Source organism: Podarcis cretensis (genome assembly GCF_951804945.1).
Source record: "Podarcis cretensis genome assembly, chromosome: 4".
Classification (NCBI taxonomy): Eukaryota; Metazoa; Chordata; class Lepidosauria; order Squamata; family Lacertidae; genus Podarcis; species Podarcis cretensis.
The window spans coordinates 48,498,279-48,516,704 of NC_137173.1; the positions used below are offsets into that span (position 1 = coordinate 48,498,279).

At 41.8% G+C, this 18,426-nt stretch overlaps 1 long non-coding RNA gene across 13 annotated transcripts in view; it reads left to right on the top strand.

Annotated features, from left to right (window-relative positions):
• LOC307213857 overlaps window positions 1-18,426 on the top strand; it is a 241,109-nt gene that overhangs the window by 27,919 nt on the left and 194,764 nt on the right. For 12 of the 13 annotated variants that reach the window (XR_013837734.1, XR_013837735.1, XR_013837736.1 and 9 more), the window contains one exon: window positions 7,828-8,119. This is a non-coding gene — a long non-coding RNA (uncharacterized lncRNA). Of the gene's footprint in view, window positions 1-7,579; window positions 7,604-7,827; window positions 8,120-18,426 lie in introns of those variants that run through there. The other variant, XR_013837746.1, reaches the window with a different exon arrangement.

Below are 18,426 nucleotides of genomic sequence, written 5' to 3' on the forward strand. Positions count from 1 at the left end.
TGAAGTTTATGAAGGAGACTAATTAGTGGAGGGATTAGTGAATCTAAATTCAGGCTATAAAACTTCACAGATAATTTATTTGGATAGGGAATTTAAGTGTGTGTTTTTCTGTAACTGGGAAGTTGCCTGTCCTCCAATAATGTTTACTATTTGCTGGTTTTTTAAAATAATTTGCTTAATGTTGGATGCACTGGATTATTAGACTGATAGCTTAATAAAAGTTACTAATGTGGTAATAAGTTGTTTATTAAAGTTAGTAAGTTTCTGTAGGTCTTCCTTGGACATCATCAGAGGAATCATTTACAGTGGTGCCCCGCAAGACGAATGCCTCGCAAGATGAAAAACCCGCTAGACGAAAGGGTTTTCCGTTTTTTGAGGCGCTTCGCAAGACGAATTTCCCTATGGGCTTGCTTCGCAAGACGAAAACGTCTTGCGAGTCTTGCGAGTTTTTTCCCTTCCCCCCCTTTTTCTAAGCCGCTAAGCCGCTAATAGCCGCTTAGCTGCTAATCCGCTAAGTCGCTAATAGCGCTAATCCGCTAAGCCGCTAATAGGGATGCTTCGCAAGACGAATAAACCGCTAGACGAAGAGACTCACGGAACGGATTATTTTCGTCTTGCGAGGCACCACTGTATTACTTTCTCTCTAGACAGTGAGCCAAGAGTTTATTGGTTTTCTTGCTTTTGTCAGTAAATGCTTTACTTGCCTCAATTATATTTATTAAATCTAGCTGTCTTCTGTTTATATTTAAATATTGTTCAATCTTGTGGTCGTTTAGGTTGAGTTTCTTTTTTCTTTGCAAAAGTTTCTGTTTCCTTTCTTTCTTTTTGGGGTCTTTATTTACAATCCCTAGTTTTCCTTTAAACAGTGTTGTACTATAAACATTTTCAGGGCCCTTCTGTTCAACAATTCCACATGTGCAGGCCAAGGGCAATTTATCAACACACATTTCTTTAAAGTCACAGCATCTACTTCCCCAAAACATGCTTTGGTATACAGCTCAATTATTCTGTTCTCTGTGCTTTTTTAACTTCTTTATTTTTCAGTTTGAAAAAATACAAATAACAAACAATCCCTTATATTGATACCCAGCAAGAAACATTCAATGCATATACAAAGTAAATGATACAGTCAAACAATAAGGGTCTTCTGCTCTCTTCCTTAACAGATTGTCCCAGAGTGAGCTATGGATAGCTGCTGGTGAGGGGACAACATTGGGCTTTTCAGCATACTGAATAAACATGTACCGTACCATTTCAAAATCATCTTTGGCCTTTGTCTTCCTGAGTGCTCTTATGACCATAACGACTATATTTCATATTCTATCCCACCATGCCTCTAGCAGAGTTAAGAGTAGCTGTTTTCTGGATTGTGTAATTACGTATATTTCTAGCTGCAGACATGAAAAAGATTAGTAGGTCCCTAAAAATAAATTATTATGGTCATCCATAAACAGATTTAATAAAGCTAGCCTTGGATCAACCTGTCCTGTAATACAAGAAATTTCTTCAAACATGAATTTCCAAAATAGTTATACAGGCCTGCATTCCCACCACATATGGCTATATGAACCTAACTGCTGACATCCTCTCCGACATAAGTGACTTGAATAAGAGCTAAACCTGTTCTCTGTGCTTGACATCAGGTGGAATCCCTTGTTTCTCTATAGGAAGAATATACTCACTAGTTGGCCACTAGGCAGGTTGAGAGGCTAGCGCTGACTGGATAATTGCTACACTGTACAAGCAAGCAGGAAAGAAAGTTGGGCCTCTCTTCAGTTGAAGCCTTTCCCTTCCTCATTCCTCCTGGGCAGTGATACTGACCAAGACAGAATTTTGGGGCAGAAGTCCAAAACTCCCCTCAACAGAATGAGCAGTTGGACCCACAAACATAGCATTCCTCAAAATCTAGCATTGTCAAGCTGCACTGGTGCTCCTGGGTCTCAAGACTTAAAGAAGCCCTCCAGAGTAGGTAGGACAAATAGTGCTAAAGATCCAACAGCTGATTTATTTGCAGGGCTCCTAGTCTGCTAAGAGGCCTACCCCGTGGCCTATACTGTGCCAACGCACCAGCAACTGCTGCAGGATTTTGACTGAGTTCTCCACATAGTGTTCCCATTCTATATAGCTGTGACTTAATATTCTATATAGCTGTGACCAAAATGGTCAAAGGCCTGGAAACGATGCCTTATGAGGAACGGCTAAGGGAGCTGGGCATGTTTAGCCTGGAGAAGAGGAGGTTAAGGGGTGATATGATAGCCATGTTCAAATATATAAAAGGATGTCACATAGAGGAGGGAGAAAGGTTGTTTTCTGCTGCTCCAGAGAAGCGGACACGGAGCAATGGATCCAAACTACAAGAAAGAAGATTCCACCTAAACATTAGGAAGAACGTCCTGACAGTAAGAGCTGTTCGACAGTGGAATTTGCTGCCAAGGAGTGTGGTGGAGTCTCCTTCTTTGGAGGTCTTTAGCCAGAGGCTTGACAACCATATGTCAGGAGTGCTCTGATGGTGTTTCCTGCTTGGCAGGGGGTTGGACTCGATGGCCCTTGTGGTCTCTTCCAACTCTATGATTCTATGATTCTAAGCAACGGAAACTTCTTATTGTAGGATGGGCCTAGCTTTCAAGGGTGGTTCAGAGCATAAGTGAGACACATGCTTCTGGTGACAGATCTAATAATGAACACCTCCACTCACAATAGCTTGTCTTGTATAATGCAGGGCAGGAAATTAATCCTTGGGCTATTGCAGATGTGAAGGTAAGAAAGTTTTGTAGTCTTACCACTGCTAGGTTTGAAGCCAGCACTCTCAGCCTGGTGGAAATGGTAGCAGATGGTGCATGGGTAAGCCTGGCTGGGGTGCTAGTGTGGTTTGGAAGACACAAGCCCCTGTACTCTAAAGAACTGGGAGCTAGGGGCAAGCTCTGAATCAAGTTTCTACTACAGTGTGCTGTAGGGAGGGGTGCCCTTATCTGAGTATGGAACGGATAAACTAGAGATGAGACTTCTGTATTCAGATTGTTTTCCTGTGCAGCAGGTAGGATTTTCTCTTCTCTCCTAACATAACCTTGATATACAGGTGTGTGCCTGTATAGGTGCACACAAAAAGGCTGAGAAAAATGATATACAGTCATACCTCGTTACGTTTGCTTCAGGTTATGTCTTTTCAGGTTGCGTCCCGTGGCGACCCGGAAGTACCGGAAAGGGTTACTTCCGGGTTTCGCCGCTCATGCATGCGCAGACACGCAAAATGATGTCACGTGCATGCGCAGAAGCGGCAAATCGCGACCCGTGCATGCACAGGTGCGGGTTGCGTTCCTTTTAGGTTGTGTACGGGGTTCCGGAACAGATCCAGTTCACAACCAGAGGTTCCACTGTAGTCAGGTCAGGATTCTGAACTGTGGCTGCTCCAGGAAAATTGGATCAGTTGGAGTGCCAATGAGTGTTCTAATCATACATCAAACGAACAGAAGCTACAGATAGTGTAACTTGCACTGTGAATGAAGATGTGAGCAGGAGGCAAATGTTGTCTAAGCATGCAGTAGGAAGTTTTAATAACCCATTGAGGAAATACATTAGCAGGCTCGAGATGACTTGCCTCTTTCCATTTCCTCTATGAGTTAAAGTTGCAACATTTGGGGCTTTTTAGAGGACAGAAGAGTGAGCAAGAGGGGAAATGACAGGTGTATAAAATTCTGCATGGTTGGAGAACGTGGATACAGAGAGGAAATTCTCTCCCTCTCATAGCACTAGAACTGGGGACATCCAACAAACCTGAATATCGGAAGGTGCAGGGCTGACAAAAGAAAGTTCTGCTTCTCAGATTAGACAAATTCATGGAGGATAATATTATATTCTCCTTCCAGTGTTGTAGGCAGTATACCAGTGGCTGGGAATCACAGGTGGGAAGAGTGGTGAGGAGAGTATTGTTCTGCTCATGTTCTGCTTGTTTGCGTTTGGAGAAGAACAAACCCCAGTGTGTGAATTCACCTATAAGATGAGGCTAGCCTCTGGTTTGTTTGCATTTCTCTGGCATGGCAGCAGCAGGAGTGGGGAAGGAGCAAAATGAGGACCTTTGAGCAGCATGACCCTGCACTCTGCTCATTCACATTAAGCCACGGCTTATTTTTACCTATTGTTTATTTTTAACCATGATTTAATGTGATGCATGAACCTTTTTAATTTGAGCACTCTTAATTGTATAAATTAGAAGACCTGAAAACTCATCTGACTTGTGGAAACTGAATTATAACCATAACTGCTAGTCTTTATTATGCTACATAATGTATGAGATAATTCAATTTCCCCCCCAATGTTATCTACCATATAGAATCTAACGGGCATGAGCTACATAGAGTTAGGCATTCTATAAGCCCCACTGATTTCAAGTGATCACTCCACACCTGGGCTGGATCTTGCCCTACTATAGATGTCTGATTAAATCATTGGCTACCAGCAGGTCCATAACACACTTCCCTGCTGTTCTGTGTTTGTGACACACTATAATCCGGAAAATGTGGCTTAATATATAGGGGCATATAGGGCGAAGAGTATCCGCTTTTGGTCATTGGTTGATCTAGAGACCTGCAGTGCCAACTGGTTACATGATTCTATTTAGGGCTAAATATATCAAGTTGCTTTCCCAGGAAGTTATCTGCACATGCTTTTCTATCCATGTTGTATGTCAGGCTGATTTTTAAAGGAATAAAAATTTGTTCACTGCTTAGTTAGCTTTTCCTCCAGATTTCATCTATATTATTTATTTTCATATTTGATTGTAATTTGTTTAAAGTAAGACTGCTAATGGAGCAGTGATCAGTAATTAGTTGGCAGTCATGCTATGGCAAGAATATAAAAATGGAAAGATTTAAAAAAAGTGGGTGACCTTCAGAAAAACTTCTTTAAAACCTTATACTATTTGTCACTGGCTGCCTTGGAACATGTCTCATTTACAAACTATACAAAAACCAGATATGTTGCCTTTAGAACAAAGAAACAATATTTATATGAACTGAATTGTGCATCTTAAAATACAGAGAAAATGTACTTCAGGTTATTCATTTAACACAAGGGTAGGCAACCTAAGGCCCATGGGCCAGATCTGGTCCAATCACCTTCTAAATCCGGCCCACACACGGTCCAGGAATCAGCATGTTTTTACATGATTAGAATGTGTCCTTTTATTTAAAATGCATTTCTGGGTTATTTGTGGGGCCTGCCTGGTGTTTTTACATGAGTTATTTGGGGGGCATAGGAATTCGTTCATTTCCCCCCTCAAAATGCAGCCTGGCCCACCACATGGTCTGAGGGACGGTAGATCGGCCCACGGCTGAAAAAGGTTGCTGACCCCTGATTTAACACCTGCATTTGCAGAGAGAGGAAATGTGGATTCTTAGTAGCAATGCAGGAAACTGTCATTCTGATATTGATTAGTTTCCTATTTTTCCAGACTTGGGTTAAGTTTGTCACATTCAAGGGAATTCATCCGTTTTATATTGTGTATATCTCCAAATGTGCATATTTTTGTAATTTCCCTTATGATGCATTTTCACTAATGTGTTTTTATGCACATTTTGCACACTTTCCCCAGATATATGCATTTTGTACACACTCTTTGTTGAAGAACTGCACCACAAAAATTGAAGACATGCAAATTTTGAAGGATAGATGTGTTTCTGTTTGCATATTATTTCGGGAAGTGCGAATTTTGAACTTTCGCTTGAAAATGAGTACCAAACTGACACCCCCTCCCCCTGAGTGCTTAGTTGAGTTTATGACAATCCATGCTATGGCACGAATTCATGTATGTATGTATGAATAAATAAATCTTAATTGCAATATACAATTCCCTGTACAAACCAGATCTAAAAATGGTTAATTTAACCAAGGGTGGGGTGGGACGGGACACGGAGAAGCGTTCCTCTGTTGTAAGCATTTTATGCATCTCTAATAAAATGCCATCTAACAATCCATATTTGTATGCGTGTGTAATTTATAACAATGAACATGTGGAGCAAACGGGTCTAAGCAGTATTCTTTTCCTCCTGCTATCAGACAAAGGTAATTAATAATATAAATGCACCTTATGCGTATATTCAGAGGTTCGTAAACCATAGAAATCTTGAGGTTTGAATAAAAGCCAGACAGCTTCCTCTTCTTGTTGCCATATGCTACATCATTTACCTTCTTGGTGTGTGTGTGTGTGTGTGTGTGTGTGTGTGTGTGTGTGTACAAGCAATCTGTATTCTGAAGAATTGTGCTCTTTCTTTTCATTCTGCTCTGTCGGTGGTCATCACAGCTATTCTCTTCATGAATATGTAAATCCCATGCATAAAACCACAAAAATTAGCATGACAGCTCTTCGCCCACCCCACCCCACCCGCCCTGAACGTGACCAATTATATTGAACTAATACATGAAAAGTGATGATTTAATCTTTTGGCCAGATGAATAGTTTCCGGGACGGCTACAAGGGAGTCTATTAATTATCAAACCGTTGGAGACGTACATATATAGGCACCCTATGCATCTAACGATCATCACACTTCTGTGGGTCTGTGATGGTGCAGATGCAGATATATTTCCCAGGATCTAGTTAGGGGTAGTACTTTGGCGTTGCCCTATCTATCTGCGCATTTGCCGACTTGAAGCATATTTGTCTTTTCGGTTTCTTAGCGGAAGGCTACAGTGAAAAATGGGGAAGGGAAGGTTAAATAAATAAATAAATAAATAAATAAATAAATAAATAAATAAATGGAGGAAAAGGAAAGAAGGTTTGAAAGCAGATCCTGCATTTTCCCCATGTGCTCTCAATTCATTTAGTTAAAGGATGGAAGCACCGATGGGTGGTGTGGGTGGGGGTGAGAACCATAAGCAATTGATGCATTTTATTATTTAAATCACCAGCCGTGTTCATGGACATTTATATCGGGTGACGTCAATGCGACCTTTTTTTTTTTTTTTGGAACGGTGGTACTGCAGCTCATACACAGTAATTAGGCTGATGTAATTATAGTTAAAACAAAGGAGGATGCTGCTGCTGATGGCTTTTTTAAAAAATTGAAATATTAAAGGCGGACACATTTTCCAGCACACGGTAAATGAACCTGAACTGCTGTCAGGGGCTAGGAGGACAGTGTGGCCAGTTGCACCTATTGTGTCACTGCTGTAGAAAGGAGCTTACTGATTGGCCACTGTCTGCAGCACATAATACTGACTGGTTATAAAAGACATGTCTGGGGGGGAAAGCCTGTAGGTACTCCATTGTCTGGCAAAGTTGATATCACTGCATTTCCCCCCCTTCTCCTTCCCAGAGAGTCAGACAGCTGAACTGTAAAAGCTGTACAGATTTTTTCCCCCTCCTTTCTCTTACAATACAGATTTTTTTTTTTTGTTCGGTATCATGGCCCCGCTTCAGTTTGCATACTTAAACAGAATACTAATTAAGATCCCTTGTCTTAAATAGAAAAATTACACGGATGCAAATAGGAAAAAAACCCCAGCGCTTTAGCTCTTTTTTTCTTTTTTTAAAAAATCAAAAGGGTTGGGTCTGTGCCAAGAAATCGGTCACAGTCCTTAGAGTGAAATGAAGAATTTTGTAATCAAGGTAAACAAAGAAGCGTCTTGCTTGCTTTTTCTTCCTGCCTTTATTTCTCAGAGAGCCAACGTTACTCTCATTTGCTATAGGTCACCTCCTGTATTTTAGAAAGTTTCTGAGCGACATAATTTCAAACTATACAAACCAGCTGCAATCGAGGGTTATTAATCCTTCTTAGGATGCAATTTGGTGAAAGAACTGCTTTTTAAAAAAATGTCTTTTCTGTATTATAGACGGATCTAACAACGTAGTCTGGGCTCCGTGCCAAAGGCTGGTATTTCACAGCAGCGACCGCCTTACAGATGAGCTGTGGGAAGCAAGAGGGAGAATCTCTTAGGGTGCCACTACTATGGAGACACAGCTGGGCTGAACATGATTTGCTTCATACGACAACAAGAGAGGCAGAAAAGTGTCTGGTTCAAGCGCTGCCCAAGCAGGCAGTAACCAGAAGAGCTAGCAGCCAATCCGGCCAAGCTGCACTGTTCGAAACCAGCTCCACATCTCAGCCAATCAGTGACATCATTGGTGAGAAACTCATTTACATCATGCAGTAATGAACTTTATTTAATGTATCCTTTTTCTCCCCCCCTCCCTGAGATTAGGTCGCTCAATTAATTATTCTGCCAGCATAATTTGAATCACTATGCAAAATGGTGGCTGCATTTTCCCAGATGCCGTGAGGTGTGTGTGTGTGTGTGTGTGTGTGCTTTAACTCTCTGTTGTCTCAGGAGGAGGGAGGTGTTGATAACCATGGGCACTATTTCACTTGTGTTGGGTTTGTTTGTTTTTGGCCTTTTAAAACAGCTTTACTTCTCTAATAATAGGGATATATTGCTTCATATTGTGTGCATCAAAAACCTTTCCTCCATTACAACATTCTTTCAAGACTTGGGAAGGTAACATGGGGTAAAGAGGTTGCTGCAGCATAAGATCGCTCTGCACTTAAGCATTTCTCTGAATGCTTCCAGACTTATTATGCTGCAAAATCTCTTCACATTCTATTCTCTTTTCTTGCAAGTATATGTCACATCTGAACCACGTTCGTGCTGCATTTAATTTTCTGTCACTTTTCTGCCTAGATGTGATTTTATTAATGAAAAGGATTGAGGTCATTTCTGAACAAATTTCATTCCCACTCCTCTTGCCCCCTGCACAAAGCACCTGATTAGCATCCCTTTTGCCAGAATAACTGAATACAAGAGTGTGTGAAAAGAAGTTAAGATGAGAGCTGGCTTGAGGCTATTTTGAGCAAAGCAATATATAGACTCCGTCACTGGTTATAGTTTTTTTGTGTTTAACACTTGCATATTAATCCCCCAAATAATAGCTCTTTCCCTGGATGAGACTTTTTCTGCAAGCAAACAATGGTGCTAAATACCTCCCTTCTTTCTCCTCCCTTCCTTTTTTATGCATTGTTTCACGAACAGTGCTTCTTTATAAAAGGAAAACGCTTGGCAAGCCAATAATGTGTCAAACATGTGGGTTTAGTTCTTTGTGGGTAAAGTAATTTGTTGTGCAAGTGACTTAAAAACAGCCCAGAATACTATGGAACGCAGAGATTTCAGACCACATAACCGAATGAAACAAGTTTTGTTCTACAGTATCCTAATCGCTGGAACAGGATCAGATAGGAGACGAATTTAATATTGTCTTATTGAATTATAGCTCGTGGGCTTCAAGTACTCAGTAAGAAGCACAGCTTTATTTAAAAATAAAAATACTGCAGGAACTCGTCTTTGATGTATTTTTTTTTTAAATCACAAATAGGCATGATTAGTTTATTACATTCATCTGTGTAATCATCAGTATAGTCACTTTGAAAAGAATACAGAGGATTTAAATGCTAAAACGATGCTTCTTTCAATGCATGATGGATTCCATCATGCCATCATCAGTATTCCGTGTGTGCTTGTCCTTATTCAGCCACTAGCTCCCCTGCTGCAGATCCTGTAATTTGAATCATGCGTAATAATATATTATCCTACTGGGGGCCTTCTTTCAGTAGGAGAGTAGTTTTATACATTCAGCTATGAGAGAACTCTTGGCACTATGCCAGCTCTGAGCCATTATTCACACAGGCAATCAAGATAGACTTCCTTAAGGAATAACATCTGCACAACTACATGTGCCAGAAATCTGCAACCTCCTCCATGTTATAAATTAGGCTTTCTTGGAACCTTGAATACTTGCAAATATGAAAAGGATAAGGAATTCGTCAAAAGTGGATTGGGTGTGCCACGTGATGAAAGCCAGGAAACAGAATGGATAATGGTGGTGGAGGGATTGAAAACAAAAACTGAGGGTTCCTCTTAACATTTCATCCTTAAGCTGTGCGTATGCCAAATATTTATATATTTTAAAGTGAAATTTTTTTTCTGCTGACAGAGAGATTTTCCAGATAATATGACTGTGTTGTCCGTTGGGATCTTGGGGGTAAATTTCAGAAGTTTGTAAGCTCCAATGGCTAACTCGAGGTATTCAGTATGATACCTAGCACAATGAAGTAGGAAGGAAAACCAAGGAACAAAAGACAGAATATATTAGAAAACTCAACTTGAAGAAGACAAATTGCATTTAACTGGGATCCTTAACTATTAAGGAAATGTAGATTTCTGTTACAATCCATTGGAAGCATATTTCATCACCAAATGGATGAGGATTGGCATAGTTTATCATTTATTTATTTAAAATATTTCTAGTTCCTTTCCATTTAAAAAAGAATTTCAAGGCTGGTTAAAATCACAATACATGATATGTATCAAAATCCAACAAAGCTAAAAGACTAGTAAAATATTTAAATATTGCAATAAACTCAGTGATTACAAGTTCACCCAGAGGAGTGGGAAAATAAGTAGGTACAGTCAACTTGTGACTTTTCCTGTGGTTAGGGTCTGGGGATTGTGCCTAAGGCTAAAATTGCATGCAGCCAGAATAACCCCAGGTTGCAGCTTGACACAGCTATCCCTCTCTTACTGGGGGTGTTCTCCCCCTTCCCAATGACAAAGCAGAGAGCTCTTAAGCTATCCAGCTTGCTTACTGGGTTCTGGGAGCTCTCACACTAGCTCTGGGAGGGTCCTGTGAGATCCCAGAGCTAGTGTGAAGCCTTCCCAGAGCCTGGTAAGCAAGGCACAGAACTCAAAACTCTTTCCGTGGCAGGAAGACACTTTCTGTGCAAGTGGCTCTTCATTTAACCTGCAGGATTTCAACCAGCTGACCTTCAACTGCATATAGTTAAATGTGCATAAGACATGGCCATACTGTACTGCAATGTTCTCTGTATAGAACTGTCTCTGAAGAGAAAGTGTGGAAGGTTCAACTGATCCAAACTTCTACCAGAAGGCTTGTAGGAACTTGGTGGATTGATCATATCATAACACTTTTCCATTAGTTACATTGGTTATCCATTTGTTTCCAGGCTCCGTTTGAAGTGCTGTTGTTAAACTTTTGAAGTGCTTAATGGTTTGGATGGAGGGCTACCTATACCCATATGAGCCTGTCCAGTCCTTGAGTTCTGCCTCAGGAATCCCGAACTTGGGCCACCCGCTAAAGTTGATCAGGTTGACTGCTGCCAGGGACAGGGAGTTTTTATTGGTGCCCACACTCTTGTGAGGTTCCTGCTCCTGAGAAATCTCTTTGGCCCTTTATCTCACAGGTTTTAAGTAGCCCTAAAGATTAAATACTTCTCTGTTCCACCAAGCTTTTTACTGGTTTTTCATTTTTTTGCTTGCCTCTGGTATATGATTTCATCTGAGGCTATTTTATTATATTATAAATTTTGTCACTTGATTTGTTTCTCTTGTAAGCTGCCTTGTGAAGGTGTGCCCTGTGCAGCAGCGCGAAATATATTAAATAATCAAACAATGCATTTGGCAATATGCATTTTTATTGATTCAGGCAGTATAAAGAGAGATGGCATCTCTAAAATATTGTGTGTGTGTCATTTTCCCTTGGGACAAGTCGTGAACTTTCATCCACTCTGTTCATTGATGTGAGACTCATGTGGTTAGAGCCCAAATCTCAATAGTTGCAATCTGAAGATAAACTCAATACTCTCATCACACTGCCTGCTGGTAAGTTACTGTTAGCGGAGGACAATATGAGGTCATCAATGGTGCCATAGTTGTTCATGTTCAGATGATATTCCTTATTGCTTTTGACTTGCCAACCTGCCCGATATGAAGAATACATGACTCTGAGCCTTTCCACTTGGTTTTTACTTTCCATTCCATTGCCCAAGGAAGTCATGATCCTGGATCTGTCCTGATGCTTTTAAAATAATACCCGTTTCCAGCTCTGCATTTTTACGCTTTGGGTACGATTTGATCTACTTTTCTTTTATACTCTTTGTTTCCATAACTGTATTAGGTGTAACCCATTGCTATTAATGTGGAGTCAGGCCCCCTTTGTTAATCAGAACCTGAGACCCTAGCTTTATTTCATTGTTGTACTAAACAGATCTATAAAGCTGCTAGCCCCATTTTTTTTTTAGCTTCCATAGAAAAACGGTTCCAAAACATAATGACTCTTGAGAAAAAGACAGAAAAAAGCTGGCATTTCAGGTTGGTGAACTGTGCTTCAAAGTTAAGTGAAGTAGAAATAACAGTAGTTTACAAAAGGCATCTTAAGTTCAGGGCCAGGCCGAGAGTCCGTGGCCGAAATTTGGAGTCCGGGGATTGGGAAGAGCTGACAGCCTCTGCCGAGCAGAGCAGAGCCCTTCGGAGCACCACAGCTCTTCGGCTGCGGGCAAGCGAGGCACTGAGGCAGCTGGCTGGCTCCATCCTCCTGCATGCCTGAGATTGGCGGGCTGTCAAGAGGCCTGCCCAGTGCACACTGCTCACACAGGGCGCCTGGTTTCGCTCAGTTGCCACCACCTCTGCCTCCGCCTCAGGCTCCTCTGCCATGCGCGCCTCGCCAGCCCATCCTAAAAAAAGGATAACAACTTTGGGGTTCCCCCCTTTAAAAAAGGTTGACAATTCTGGGCAACTGGGGGGGGGCGCTGGGTGGATCTTTGCATCACATATGCTTAAGACGGTCCTGCTTAAGTTGCTCAGTTTTGGAGGGGAGTGTTTTGTTTTTGAAAGTATAACTAACAGCTAGTGGGTATTCAAATGCCACCTTATAGGCCACAGCTCCCTTAGAGCCCTATTGAAGGCTGAAAGGTGGGGTTTAAATGGTTTTTTGAAATAAAGTATTGAGGCTGCAAAGACTGATCAGTTTATTAATAAGATAAAGCAACTAAAGTTTAACATGCATGGGGCTGCCAAACATGTTGCGTCTTCTTCATTGGCCACAGTATTCTTTCCAAAGGCCTTTGAGAAGGAAGAATGGTGGCGGCAGCAGTCAGAACTTCTCTGTTACTGTGCCACTGAAGCCAGTATCAGCAGCTGGTTTTGTTTTTTTTCTAACAGGAGGGAAAGAAGCAAAAGGTAAGAAGTTGTCCTCTGCTGGAATCTTAAGCCTTCTCTACCTCATCCTGAAACCGCTTTGGAGGTAGAATCATAACGATCAAAATGGAGCTGTCCCCATTTTGCCACTTGTGAATGGCCATCACGCACTAATCTTGGGGGCTGAGATGGTTGATAATTTGAGAAGGCCCTCTTTAAGGTACCCATTGCGCTGCTCCATCTACCAGCATGGCAGCTGCATTCTACACTAGCAGCATTTCCAGACCGTCTTCATGAGCAGTCGAGCATGCAGCGCAATACTGAGTCCATGCAGGAGGTCACCAGAATGTGAACAATTGATTGCAAACTATGGTTTTATCAAACCAGAAAGTAACTAACTGGAGTTGCAATTGTAAAGATAATAGAAAGGAGGAGGGAGCAGACAACCAAAAGGATCACTACCATAGCACTAAATCATGGTTTGTGATTACATGCAAAAGCCCACAGGCTTAGGGGCAGGGCAGGCAATGAAATCATTTTCTTTTCAGGCTTGCAAATCCCATTGGCTTCATTGGAACTTGAAAACATGTTTAAAATTGCATCCTTTTAACACTCTATTATGAATATATACTTAAATGAGTATTGCACTGTTTAGTGACACTCCGTATAAAAAGGTAAAGGTACCCCTGACTGTTAGGTCCAGTCGTGGATGACTCTGGGGTTGCGTGCTCATCTCGCTTTATAGGCTGAGGGAGCCGGTGTTTGTCCGCAGACAGCTTCTGGGTCATGCGGCCAGCATGACTAAGCCGCTTCTGGCGAACCAGAGCAGTGCACGGAAACGCCATTTACCTTCTCACTGGAGCGGTGCCTATTTATCTACTTGCACTTGACGCGCTTTCAAACTGTTAGGTGGGCAGGAGCTGGGACCGAACAACGGGAGCTCACCCCGTCATGGGGTTTCGAACTGCCAACCTTCTGATCGGCAAGCCCTAGGCTCTGTGGTTTAGACCACAGCGCAACCCGCGTCTGACACTCCCTGTAAGTGTACAATATATTGCAGTTTCTGTCTTATAAAGTAATTTTATGCAAGTGAATTTAAAAATAATTTAAAGCATTTTCATAACAATTTGAACACTATTGAACATTATTTTGACTAGTTTGGAATGTTCTGTTTAACTGATAAATATCCTAATGACAGTGTGTTAAGCTTTACATTTAACATTTATATTGACAATGGCATCTAAGTCCGTGTTAATGTTAGAAATAAAATTTCATGACTTTGGCAATCTGTTGCTGTTTAGTAATAGAATTTATTTCCATGGCCTATCAATCAGTTCTATGCTTCCCCATAAAACACTCTCTATTTATTTGTGATGCTGTCAGTTATTATCAGATTGTTGTTCTGAAAAAAAATCTTATTTATGAGTAATATTAAAAGTGGATCTCATTTTAAAATCAGGACAATCTGTTGTGAACAGATTAGTAACCCAATCTACATCCAGTTTGCCTAGTCTGATGTGTAAAATGAAATTTGATAGCCAAATATCATTTACAGTGGTGCCCCACAAGACGAATGCCTCGCAAGACGGAAAACTCGCTAGACGAAAGAGTTTTCCGTTTTGGAGGTGCTTCGCAAAACGAATTTTCTATGGGCTTGCTTCGCAAGACGAAAATGTCTTGCGAGTTCCTGTGGGTTTTTTTCCCTTCCCCCCCTTTTTCTAAGCCGCTAAGCCACTTATCCGCTTATCCGCTAAGCCGATAAGCCGCTAAAAGCCCCTAAACCGCTAATAGCGCTAATTCGCTAAGCCGTCAATGGGCTTGCTTCGCAAGACGAAAAAACCACTAGACGAAGAGACTCGCAGAACAGATTCTTTTCGTCTTGCGAGGCACCACTGTATATACATTGGTACCATTAGGGCTGGATTATATCTTCTTCTTCTTTGGTGACTGCTTGTAGCTGGGTAAGATTGTCTTTCATGAACATGGTTTTAAGAGTGAGTCTGTAAGTGACTGTGGAGGCCAATTCTGGATCCACACATCCTTCCACAGTGGAGACATAGGTTTCCAGGCGGGAGTTGATCCTGGTGAGGGTTTGCCAAGCGTGCCTTCTTAGCATATTTCTCCCTTTCGTCCTGAGTTTGAGCTTCTTCAAAGTCTATGACACCTTTGGTAAAAGCTGATATCCAGTTGGAGTACTCACAGGCCAGTGTTTCCCAATTGTCAGTGTCTATACTACATTTTTAAAGATTTGATCCGAGAGAGTCTTTAAACCTCTTTTGTTGACCACCAGCATCACACTTTCCATTTTTAAGTTTGGAATAGTTGCTTTGGAAGATGATAATCAGGCATCCAAACAACATGACCAGTCCAACAAAGTTGATGTTGAAGAATCATTGCTTTAACACTGGTGATCTTTGCTTCTTCCAGTACACTGGCATTAGTTTGCTTGTCTTCCCAATCGATGTGTAAAATTTTTCAGAGACACCATTGATGGAATCTTTCGAGAAGTTGGAGATGGTGTTTATAAGTGGTCCATGCTTCACAATCATACAGTAAGGTTGGTAGTACAATAGCTTTGTAAACAAGCATTTTGGTTTCCCTGCGAATGTCCCGGTCCTCAAACACTCTGCACTTCAATCAGGAGAAAGCTGCACTCACAAAGCTCAGGTGATGCTGGATTTCAACATCAATGTCGGCCCTTGTGGAAAGATAACTGCCCAGGTTGGAGAAATGAACAACACCTTCCAATGTTACACAATTGAGTTGGATTTGTGGTGTTGCATAGGGGTTGTTTTGGGCTTGTTGGTGCAGCACTTTGGTTTTTGGGATGTTGAGCAATAGGCCAAGGTTTTCATAAGCTTCTGCGAAGATATTTATTTAGGATGGAGGTTCTAGCAGGGGAGCGCAGCTATCGTATACCCTTGACCGAAGAACGGTACACTCCTTCTATCTGGGATGGTCGTCCTCTTCCACCGAGCGCGCAGCTTCGGGAGGGACGCACATGGAGCGGTGAGGGAGGAAGGGGACACCCGCCTAGCCAGCCAGATCAGCCGAATCAACCCTGGCGATCAGTGGGGTGACAGATGTCGCAGCCAGATCGCCCTCACATCCGTTTGGAGGTCATCCTCTGAGCGTGCACACACTATGTTGTCATCAGAATACTGAAGCTCTATGACGGAAGTTATGGTAGCCTTACTCTTTGCTTTCAGCCTACTCAGATTAAAGAGCTTTCCATCTGTTTGGTATATGATTTCTACTCCGGTGGGGAGTTTCCCTTCAACAAAGTGTAATATCATGGCAGTGAAAATAATGAATAGAGTTGGAGTGATAACATTTATAAATGATATCATTAATATACATTGGTACCATTAGGGCTGGATTATGGTGCCTAAGTTTGCAGTCTGGGAGGCTCCCACGGAACTCCAGAGAGGCTGCTGCAGCAGCAGCAGCATAGAAAGCCATGGTGTGGTGGCAACACCTGTTCATGCTGCCCACCACTGCCATTTTTCTTTACATCTTCCCCAAAGCTACAAGAGTGGAGGTAAGCTGAGCTTGCCAGATGTCCCCTTGGTGGTTATGGATCCAGTGAGGGCACTGGGCCATCAAGAGCTAGAACTGCTAAGGAGTTAACTTTTCACCACAAAAGCATAGTGACAGAAGGAGTAGGGTGCAGCTGATGGGATTCTGTGTAAAAAACAAAAACCAGGCAGTGTGGCGTCATAATTAGAGTGTTGGACTAGGACCTGGGAGTGCAGGGTTCCAGTACCCACTCAGCCATGAAGCTCACTGGGTGACCTTGGGCCAGTCACCATCACTTAGCCTACCTCACAGGGTCGTTGTGAGAATGAAATAGGGAGGAGAAGAACCATGTACACCACCTTGATATCCTTGGAAGATAAAGGTGGTATAATAATAATATGTAAGGTAAAGGATCCCTGGACGGTTAAGTCCAATCAAAGGCAACTATGGGGTGCAGCGCTCATCTTGCTTTTCAGGTCAGGGAGCCGGTGTTTGTCCACAGACAGCTTTCTGGGGCATGTGGCCAACATGACCAAACCGCTACTGGAGCACGGAAGACCATCCAAGTCAGACCAGGTCCCACACAAAGCCTCATGTCACCCTGTTGCTCTATTTCTATGCTTTTCTGTGTCATATAGCTCAGGTCTGTGCCTAGATATCTCTGTTTCTCTAGGTCTGTGAAATGTGCAACAAGTGAGACTGTCCAAAATGTTGTCTGCAGAGTTCTGAATTTATTTATTTTAAGCACAATAGCAGATAGCAGAGGATTTTAAAAAATGAAGTAAGTTTCTTTAAAATCCTACATTGCTATGATTTTAAAAACCCCAACAAACAAAACCAGAACTTCTCAGGCAGCATTCTAGATAGCCTCCTGTTCTAAGACCTATTGAGAGACCTGTAAAGGCTTATGGGAGGACGCAGACAACCATTAGAAAGAAAGGCTGGTGCGAAGCTGCAAAGTTTTAAAATTAAAAGCAAGAATACGTACGTCTCAGCCACTTCTTAATTATTTGAAAGTAAGGAAGACACGCACATACATCCAATATGAAAGGAAAATGAATCCCTTTTACTTCCCCTGCAAACAATTCCTGGAACTATTTGTCTCAAATTTTGCAGGCTTAATCCACTCTGGAGAGGCTCCTATGCCTGTAAATGTCACCCATTTTGGCCAAAAGGGGGAAGATATTACAGCTGCTTTTAGATTCCCCATTACAGTAACTGGGAGAACACAGACCTTTGTTTTATAAAATTGCTTGTAACCCAAAACACAGATAAAAACAGAGACCACAAAGCAGCACAGAAACATTTTTTAATGCACAGGGAACAGATATAAAATGAATCTTGGGACCCATGCACACCCCTACATTTGCTCTATAAGCTGGAGTTTTCCTTGTTATAGCAGGCACAAAAGAGGTGAATAATGATGACCATAGGAGGAGCAGGTGGGAGAAGCGTAGTCTTGCTGGTACATCACAGGAGTTAAAGATACAGATAGCTTATGGCCTAGCAACAGCAACCCTACTTCAGGATAGGAAATACTGCATACTAAACACACTGGACTTTGGAATCTTCCACAGTCTGTATCTTTGCTAGTTTCACAGAGATTTGGCTTTGAGTTTGAATTTGAGTCCCTGTCTTAATTACTTGCTTTGTTATTACATTTATGTTGTGATTAAAATGAAAGGGGATATAGAGAATTTTAAATAAACAAACAGCTTTTGCATGAACATTAATTTACATAATATTTCAAGGCCTGAATCTGGTTAGTTTTTCCTCACTCTGTACATCTTGTTCTGTGAAATATCACACTATTGTTGTTGTTGTTACTACTACCACTACTCCTATAGAATTGTAGAGTTGGACGGGACCATGAGGATTATCTAGTCCAACCCCCTGCAATGCAGAAACCTTTGTGCCCAGTGTGGGGCT